This window comes from Canis aureus, chromosome 8, assembly GCF_053574225.1.
Source record: "Canis aureus isolate CA01 chromosome 8, VMU_Caureus_v.1.0, whole genome shotgun sequence".
NCBI lineage: Eukaryota > Metazoa > Chordata > Mammalia > Carnivora > Canidae > Canis > Canis aureus.
This window is the reverse complement of record NC_135618.1, coordinates 55,191,909-55,201,470: the sequence shown is the minus strand read 5'-3', so window position 1 is coordinate 55,201,470 and position 9,562 is coordinate 55,191,909. Positions and strand designations below refer to the sequence as shown.

The following is a 9,562-nucleotide window of genomic DNA, read 5'->3' as shown; positions in this document are numbered from 1 at the left end:
TTAAAACAACACAATAATTTATTTTGCCCATGAGTCTGCAACCAGGACAGGGCTTGGCAGGGAAGACTGCATCATACACTATTTGACGTATGGGCATCACTGGATGGATTGACCCACTTCTAGGGTAGCTCACTCACATGGCTGGCAGGTTGGTGCTGGTTGTCAGCAGGAGCTCAGCCAGGGCCTGAGGCTCAGGACTCTGGGCTTGGTTCTAGATGAGCCTCTCGATGTGGCCTGGGCTTCCTTACAGCATGAGTTCCCAGGGTAAGCATCCTAAGACAGAGCAAGGGAGACAAATGAAAGATATGTCTGTTTTATGATCTGGCCTCAGAAGTTACATAGTCACTTCTGCTAGTCAACACAGCCCTAAAAGCCTACTGAGTTTCCAAAAGTAGGGGGCATAGACTCTACCTCTCACTGGGGAGTGGCAAGGTTTTCAAAGAGCAGTGGGATGTAAGCTACAAACTATCCCAATAGTGTTGTCTACTGAAGGCTCTGAATGGGAGCCTGCTCCATTGGTGTTTAAGAAGAGAGTGAAAGATTAGCAAGTGTTGGAGCAGTTTACAAAGCAGTCTAGCCCCATGCTGAGACTTTGTCTTTTAAAAGGAAATGAATGGGAAGGACATATTTTTCTTATCCTGTATTTCTGAGTCTGTAGAGCTACTTTGAACTTGAGCCTCCTTGACATCCAGACCTTTTCATGTCCCTGCATCATTACACATGCGATTCTTTTTCAGTTTCCCTTACTCCCTTCTCTGTCTAGAAAACTAATTTTCACTCTTCCAAACCCAGCTCATTCTCTGAGGCAAGAACAACAGTATCCTGTGTATTCTAGTCCTTATATATTCCTTGCATTATAATTTCTCTGAGACCTGTTTGGCTTCCCATGTTCACTCACTACATTTTGAATCCCTAAAGCATAGGAACCGCATGTTATTTGTAACTAGAAATTTTTGCCCATTTTACCTCTTCTTGCAACATCCCACCCCACACTATATTTCCTAGCTGGCCAACTCCTAGTCATCCTTGAAAACCCAGATTGACTAACACTTTCTAAATGAAGTCCTTCCTACCTCCTCCCAACTGAATTATTAACTTCAACTTCTCTAATTCACAGGATCTCATTTGTATCTCTGAGGACAGTGTTTTACAGCATTTCTTTACCAGTCTTCCTGGGCTGGGAATAAGTTAAATCATCTTTGTCCTAGGCCAGTTCCCCAGTGCCAGACTCAGATGAGAATTCATGTGAAGGGGATCCCTGGGTGGCGCAGCAGTTTGGTGCCTGCCTTTGGCCCAGGGTGTGATCCTGGAGACCCGGGATCGAGTCCCACGTCGGGCTCCTGGTGCATGGAGCCTACTTCTCCCTCTGCCTATGTCTCTGCCTCTCTCTCTCTCTCTGTGTGACTATCATAAATAAATAAAAATTAAAAAAGAAAAAAGAGAATTCATGTGAAGTGATTCAATCAGGAAGAGCTTTTAGCACTGGGTGATATGCTATATGTTGGCAAATTGAACTCCAATAAAAAAAATAATAATTTTTTTTAAAAAGGAAGAGCTCTTAGAAGAAACTCCTAAGAGGTAAGAGGAGCAGGTCATAGAAAAGGAAGAAGTCAAGCAAGGATGGGATGAGGGGCAAGGCTCAGAAAGAGTATCTTTAGCCTAAGCCTTCAGGGAGCTCTGGAGTGTTACACCTCACAATTTGTCATGATTGGAAGCAGGGAAAATATCAGGAACAGGGGAACAGGGGAAGCCATCACCACACCGATGACAACAGAGGTGCAAATTGAGGAGTAGATTTAGCTTACATCCGTGTCCTTGAGTTAAAAATTAAAATAAAACCTTAAGATAATTCTTTGTAAGATTTGTCTAGCAAACTGGAAAACATGGGTGATTTTCTAATGAGATAAAATGGCAGAAATTAATTCAAGAGGAGAAAGAAAATTTAGACAGACCAATCAATTTTAATGGATGAAAATTATGAAGTATTTCAAAAAACTGCCAGCTCTACAAGAGTAAATTGGGTGAATTTTATAACCTTTGAAAACACATCATTTAAACTGTTCCAGATCTAAAGAAAATAGGGACACTTCACAGTTGTTTTTTAAAAAGCTGGTGGAGCTCCTGGGTGGCTCAGTCAGTTACGCGTCTGCCTTCAGCTCAGGTCACAATTCTGGGGTCCTGGAATGGAACCCCATTTGGGCTCCCTGCTCAGTGGGGATCTGCTTCTACTTTTCTCTCTGCCTGCAGCTCTCCGTGCTTGTGCTTTCTCTCTCTCTCAAGTAAATAAATAAAATCTTAAAAAAAAATTAAAAACAAAAAGCTAGTAAAACTGGAACCTGACAAGAATACCGAGCACACACACAGCCTGCAAGCTAGCTTTCTTATAAAAATAGTTATAAAATTCTATATGAAACGTTTGCAAGCAGACAAAGCAATAAGCTTGATGCTATCAATATGGTGTACCACATGAATGGGTTACAGTGGACATTTATCATTTCGGCTGCCTAGCATTCAGTGGTCCTCCTTTCAGAGAGAGTCTCAAGATAGATGAGAGGTAGTTCTATCTCCCATGAGAGAAGCTGTAGGAAGATATGGTTCTGTCCCTACAACCTAGCAGCTTATGACCAGAACTAGGATCTAGCTCAACCACAATGAGTGCCTCCACTTTGGCTTAAGATTTTGAAGGTGTGACAGCAAAAGCTCAAAGACAATCAGAAATTATTCAAGATTATTCAGAGTGGCTACGGCAGAACCAAAAGTTCAGCAGTGTGGCTGCCACTGTTAAATGATGGTGCCAGTCTTGGTGGCAACTTCACCGATGGTGCCATCTTAAGCAGCATTATCCGAAACACGTGCTTGGCTGTGTACCTTCTCTGATTTTCCAAGTTTGATTCTGAGGCTTTTCTGACAGTTCTGTGAGCTGCTCTATACCCACCCTTCCAATAAGCTCCTTTTCTGCTTAAGTTAGCTAAAAATAGTTTATGTTATTTGTTACCCAAAACCTATAATAGGTATACAGATCAAAGGTAAAATAAATAAATAAATAAATAAATAAATAAATAAATAAATAAATAAAAATTAAAAAGGCATATGCTCATTACCGTCGATGCCCAGAGGGCATTTGATAAAATTCAAGATCCATTTCTGATAATAACCCTTTCTGAAGGAGGAATAAATGGACACCACTTTAATGCAATAAATAATATATATCTCAAACCAAAAGCAAGCATCATGCTTAATGGTGAAGCACTGGAAGCATTGCTGTTAATGTCAGGAATGATGCAGGCTTTCCCACTCTCATTAATATTACTTAATAGAATTCTGGATGGGCAATTAGATAAGAAAAATATAATGACAAGGTACAAATATTATAAAGGAAGAGGCCAAGTTATTACCTCATGCATTGATATGAGTTCCTGAAAAACCCAAGACAATCAACGGAAAATTATGAGAAAGAACTAAAATATATCAAGGTGGCTGGTTACAAAAATAATTTTGTCCTAGGGGCAAACAACAGAAAATACAATGGCATAAAAATATCCTATTCATAATAGCAGCAGAGAAGAATAAACTCATTGATGTTACAGAGACCTATGGAAGGAAATTGCTGTGTTTTGAGAGACATTAAAAGTCCTTGGGTAGAGGTGCCCAGGTGGCTCAGTTGGTTAACCATCTATCTTTGGCTCAGGTCATGATCCCAGGATCCTGAGACTGAGTCCCAGATTGGAGCTACCTGCTCAGTGGGGAGTCTGCTTCACCTTCTTTCTCTGCCTCTCCCCCTATGTGTGCTCTCTCTCATAAATAAATAAATAAATAAATAAATAAATAAATAAATAATTTAAAAAGTCCTTATGTAATCTTTATTTATTTTTTTTTAAATTTTTATTTATTTATGATAGTCACAAGGGAGAGAGAGAGAGGCAGAGACACAGGCAGAGGGAGAAGCAGGCTCCATGCACCAGGAGCCCGACATGGGATTCGATCCCGGGTCTCCAGGATCGCGCCCTGGGCCAAAGGCAGGCGCTAAACCACTGCGCCACCCAGGGATCCCATGTAACCTTTAAAGGCCATACTTTACTCTCAGATAAGAAAATATTGTGATGATGTGAATTTTCCTTAAATTAATCTGTATAAATTAATTCCCCCAAATGATTAAATTCATTTGAGAGAAAAAGGAGCCAACTAATCAAATACTAATAGATATTGGCCTACCAAACATTGCAATATATTCTAAACTTATATTATCAGGGAATATAAAGACACATTAATGAGATAGAACAGAATTTTTAAGAACTCTAAATGTATGTGGAGCTTATTTTTATTTTTAAAAATATTTAATTTATTTGACAGAGACAGACAGAGAGAGCACAAGCAGAGCAGCAAGGGAGAAGCAGGCTCCCCACTGAACAGGGAGCCCAATGTGGGGCTTGATCCCAAGACCCTGGGATCATGACCTCAGTTGAAGGCAGACACTTAACTGACTGAGCCACCCAGGCACCCTGAATATGGAGTCTATATGCGATAAAAAGTGACATTATAAAGCAGTGGGAAGAAGTTAGGTAATTTTTTTTTAATGGTGCTGAGACAGCTGGCTAGCCATGTAGGTCGATAAAAGGCAAGAACCCGACTTCATTTCTCACACAAAAACAAATTCCAGATGAAGGCAACATTAAAAATAGGCAAAAGAAAAAAAAAAGGAAACATAATAGCACTAAATGGAAATAGAGTAAGTATTCTTATGATTCTGGAGTGGGGAAGGGCTATTTTCTTGATCATGTTCATTTAAAAAAATCAGAAACCTTTATGAAAAACTAATCAACCTGACCATATAAAATAACTAAAATTTTCTACTTAATATCAAAACATTGTAAGTACAGTGAAATGTAAATAATCAAATGGTATACACCAATGAGTAATGTAATTCGTATACAAAGTGCTTTTATTAGCAGACATTTATAAAAGTAAAGAATCAAAGAAAAAATGGGCAAATGATGTGGACAGTAAATCACACCAGTAAAAATACAAACTGTTTAAAAAAAAAAAAAAGGTATTTTCTTGATTGCAAACAACAGAAACTGACACGAGTTAGTTTCAGCAGTAAGGAATTTATAGGAAGCCTATCAGGCTAGCTCACACAACAAACAGAGCCAGAGAAACAGGCTTGGGCAGAAACCCAGGAAGGCAGATACCGGTAAGAACTTGCCACTAGAGCAGCCAGCTGGACCCTCACTGCCACCATTGCTGGCACTGCCACCACTACTTCACCTGTGCTGAATATAGAGCCCCTAGATTCACTAATTTGCTGTGTTGTGTCCAGTTAACCTTGTATCAATACTTCCAGAGCCAAGGCCCAGATGGGAGCATCTGATTGCCCTTGCTTCGGTCACCTTCCTGGGCTCTGGCATCCTGGGGTTGGAAGGGGAATATCTGTTCCCCAGTTCCTGCTCATTTTTCACAGTGGGAGCTTGAGCTGTCCTGTCTAATTCAGGATCCTTTCCAAAGTCTGTTTAGATGCTAGATAGCTGAAGAAACAGCACATGATGTTCAACTTCATTCCTACCAACTGAAAAACTCAAAACTGTCTTGGGATTGGAAAATGCACACTTCCCATTCATTGCTGGCAGGATAAAGCCTTTCTGGAGGTCAGCATGACAATAGGTATCAAAATATGAAATGAGGATACCTTTGACCAGAGGTGTCAATTTAAGGAGATAGTTGCAGGAATGGACCAAGATTGGATCATGATGATTATTCACTTCACCACTCCTTCTAATTTGTGTTTCCCTTGCATGGGTAAGGGGTAGAGAGGGATGGTGGAAGATTTACTACAGAATGTTGTTTGCAATAGGTCTTTAAAAAAAACCATCTGTGTGCTCCAATTAGGAATTCTTTTCCAATCCTCTTCTGGCCAAGCTGGGGTAGGTTGGCTTTGGGGCCCTATGGGGACCGATAAACCTGGAGTGGTGGGAGGGGCTTGATTGGGAAGGGGGTCATGCGTTCCTCTAAGGTGGTCCCATGCTGTTTAGATATATTGCTGCCAAATAATCAATATGCTGTAACAATGGCTACCTTACTAGGTATCCAATAATAAATAAGAGGAGCCTCTGCTGTATGGAAGCCTATACTTCAGGGCAGGTGACAGGTTGTAAGCAGACTTCTACTGTGGTAACATTAGTGTCAGGACTAAGAGGTGCTGAGAGAGCCCGCAGAAGGGACAAGGAGAGGTTAGCTAGTGAAAAGGCTCAAGGAAAGGCATTTGGGATAGAGGAAACAGCTTGAGCAAAGGCCCACGTGTCTAGATCAAATTGCCTGAAGGTGTGGAGGTTAAGACCAAGATGTTCCATAGTGCTGAGGACTGGAGTTGCAGTGGGGCAATGTTCAATCAGGGTGAGCCTGAGCTTGCCCCTGTGTCAAGTCAAGGAAGTCACATCTGGTGATGGGCTCAGCCCTAATTTCTTTGAAGAGCATGATGAAATTGGATTCCATGTGGCTTGCTTGGACTGGAGAGGAGGGCTTGGGCATTAGGGTCATATTCAGGCTAAGACTCTAGTATAAAGAGAAGCAGCATGATAAAACTTCCCACTGGTTTTTGACTTTCAGTTTAATAAATTTTAAAAAGTAGGATTTGTTAGCACCTGCTGTCTGTCAGCCATGAATGACTGTAAAAGGAAAGAATTATGTTCTGGAAAGCAGTCAGCAGGACAGTCACATGGACAAGTCCTCTTGGTAGATAAGATGAAAGATTATTTCCAGCAGATAGGAGAAAACCTGATCTTGACCAATTCCAGATCTGTCTTGGGTTAAATACCTAGCCCTAATTAAAGTGGCTCTGTGTCTTAGTTTGTGTGGTCCGTAGACCAGAGACTCAGACAAAGACTTGGATGAAGGTAATATATTTGGGAAGTGATCCTGAAAGCAGGAGTGAGGAAGTAGAGTAGGAAGAGGAGGACGGGGAAGTAGAGTAGTTCAGAAAAGGGTGCATTATTCAACAGGTTATAGAGGGCAAATGGGGCTCCATTCCTCGGGAAACACTGAAGAACTCCATTAGGTGCATCTGAAAGAGTTGTTTCTCCAAAGGATGCAAGGCCTGGGGGTTTACCCAGTGGCTGGTATTTCCTACTGGTTGAAGGTTACCCCCGTTGGGGGAGAAGGAGTTGTTAATTCAAACTCCCCTCTGGTGAGGGCTTTGGAGAAAACCCTGAGGCAGAAAAGCAAAGAGGTACACAGCAGGCATTTGAAGTGGGGGACTCTCACAATGCAATGGCTTACACAGTTTATAGAGGTGGCTGAAATTGGAGATGGATTCAGGGCATAAAACATGGGTAGTGAAAAGCTTTTGCTATGCTCCATTTCTTTCTAGTGCAGTTATTCATTCAACCAAACATTTATTAGACCCCTGGTCCAATGCTGGGCGTCTATAGTCAACAAAACAGATCTAGTCTCTGCCTTAAGTACTGATAGTCTTTTGCAGATTTTGAGCAAGCAGAAAGGTGCTAACGAACATGTAGGTCCAAAATGGAGAAAAAAAAATGAAGCAGCATGGGATAACTATTTAAAAGCTAACTTTTTTAAAAAAAGATTTTTATTTATTTATTCGTGAGAGACAGAGAGAGAGAGAGACAGAGACAGAGACACAGGCAGAGAGAAGCAGGCTCCATGCCAAGAGCCCGATGTGGGACTCGATCCCTGGACTCCAGGATCACACCCTGGGCCGAAGGCAGGCGCTCAACCGCTGAGCCACTCAGGTGTCCCTAAAGGCTAACTTTTAAGTCCATTTGATATTTAGGGAGACCACAGCCCCAAGACCCTTCCCATCACCTAAAGACAAGCAAACAAGCAAGGAAGCAAACTTTTAACACAATGGCTGTGAATCACGATAAAGTGTTGTCAAAGTGCTTGAAATTCCACTAAAAGCTATTCCTTTCTTTTGTCCTTCCGTCACCCATGATTTTCATATATGAAAAAAACCCCTCAAATATGTCTGCAAAGGTTGAAGGCCATTGCATCCACACTGAAGTATGAATGATCAGACGGCTTTCTTCGTGGTGTCCAGACAAGCTCAAGATGAAGTGAAGAATAGATATTTTGAGTAGGAGGTAGGAATGTAGGTGATTTGAAGGCTAGTGCAGAGCACCCTGGGGTTGGGGTATCACCATAAAGACCCTGTTTACTTGGGATGGAAAGCTCTGGCAAAAGCTATTTACTGTGAAATGTGGTATAAGGTGGGACTTATGTTTTAAAAAGTTGAAGGGCTCTCCCTTCTGATTTCTCTCTAACCAAGACTCAGGTTAAAGGTTAGCAAAGGAGAATCTACAGAGAGGTCATAAACCAAATGATTTTGAGCTGAAGGTAGCCCAAAGATGTACTTTTTTTTTTTTTTTTTTAGTTGAACCAACATTTAAAAACAGGATTCCCAACTTCTCTTTAAAAAGTCAGATGAAACAAAACAAAACAAAACAAAACAATAAAATAAAAAGTCAGATGATCTGAGCCCTCATTTTTTTGCTTGGAATAATTGGATGGAGCTCAGTGGCTTTATTTTATTTTATTTTATTTTATTTATTTTATTTTATTTTTATTGGAGTTCAATTTGCCAACATATAGCATAATCAGTGGCTTTAGAAAGAAGTTGATTTGCAGTTTGCCGTGGTCCCCATCATTCCTTACATTCTCCGAAACACTGAGAGTCAAGTCACCTGAAGTATTAACTGGTCAAAATGATGACTAAAACACCATGATCCTTTAACTCACTGATATGACCTATCTTGGTCCCTGTGACATTTGTGGGTCTGTGACCTTTCGTTTAGAGGTCAAGTCTAGGGGCTTTGAAACAAACTTGGGTTTGAAATGGATACATCGTAGCAATCTCAAAGACACTGAACTGAAAATTACGGGAAACATTGCATGCTTAGCACAATGCTTGAAACATAGCAGCTATTATCAGCATTCGCCAGTGGAAAAAAGGCCAAGAGGGCAGGCAAAACCGTGTTAATTCCATACTTTGTCATATTCCCAGCTCCTAGCTGTGGTTGGCATGCAGGAGAAACTGTTGAACGAATGAATGATGGTAGAGCTTAGCGGGGATTTAAAGGTAAGTCTGAGGAGCAAGGTGATTCGGATCATACTGTTTCACTGCAAGCCCAAGGTGCCACCTGGAAGACAAGCCTGTTGGGACGTGCCAGGTTCTGTGATGGCGTCCCGGTATGCGCGCAGGCTGTCCGGGTCCGCCGGGAGCGGGGCAGGGCCGGCTTGCTCAGGCAGGACTGGGTCAGGGCCACGGTCCATCACTGCTTCCCGGGGCTGGTAAGGGGCGGCAACCTGATTTCCGCACTTTCTCCAGGCCTCCGCCTTCAGATCAGAAGACGGAGAGACCCACCCCCGGGGTCCATCCCCGGGCACGAGCCCAGCGCTGTCCACCTCGCCAGGAGCATGCCCACACTAGACATGGCCTCTCTCGGACTTCACAGAGCGGGACCGCCCCGGGCCCGAGAGCCGTCTCGTCTGGCTGGAGGGGCACGTCCATTCCCACAGTCAACATGGCAGCCGCGGCGGCTTCAGCGCC

General features: G+C 42.2%; 1 long non-coding RNA gene across 1 annotated transcript; it reads right to left on the bottom strand.

Moving 5' to 3' along the window:
- Window positions 1–9,482, bottom strand: LOC144318133 (uncharacterized). The gene is made up of 2 exons (XR_013383972.1): window positions 9,153–9,482; window positions 1–273 (listed from the first exon to the last, which is right to left on the bottom strand). It is a non-coding gene; the product is annotated as an uncharacterized LOC144318133 (long non-coding RNA).
- Between the last annotated feature and the right edge of the window lie 80 nt (window positions 9,483–9,562).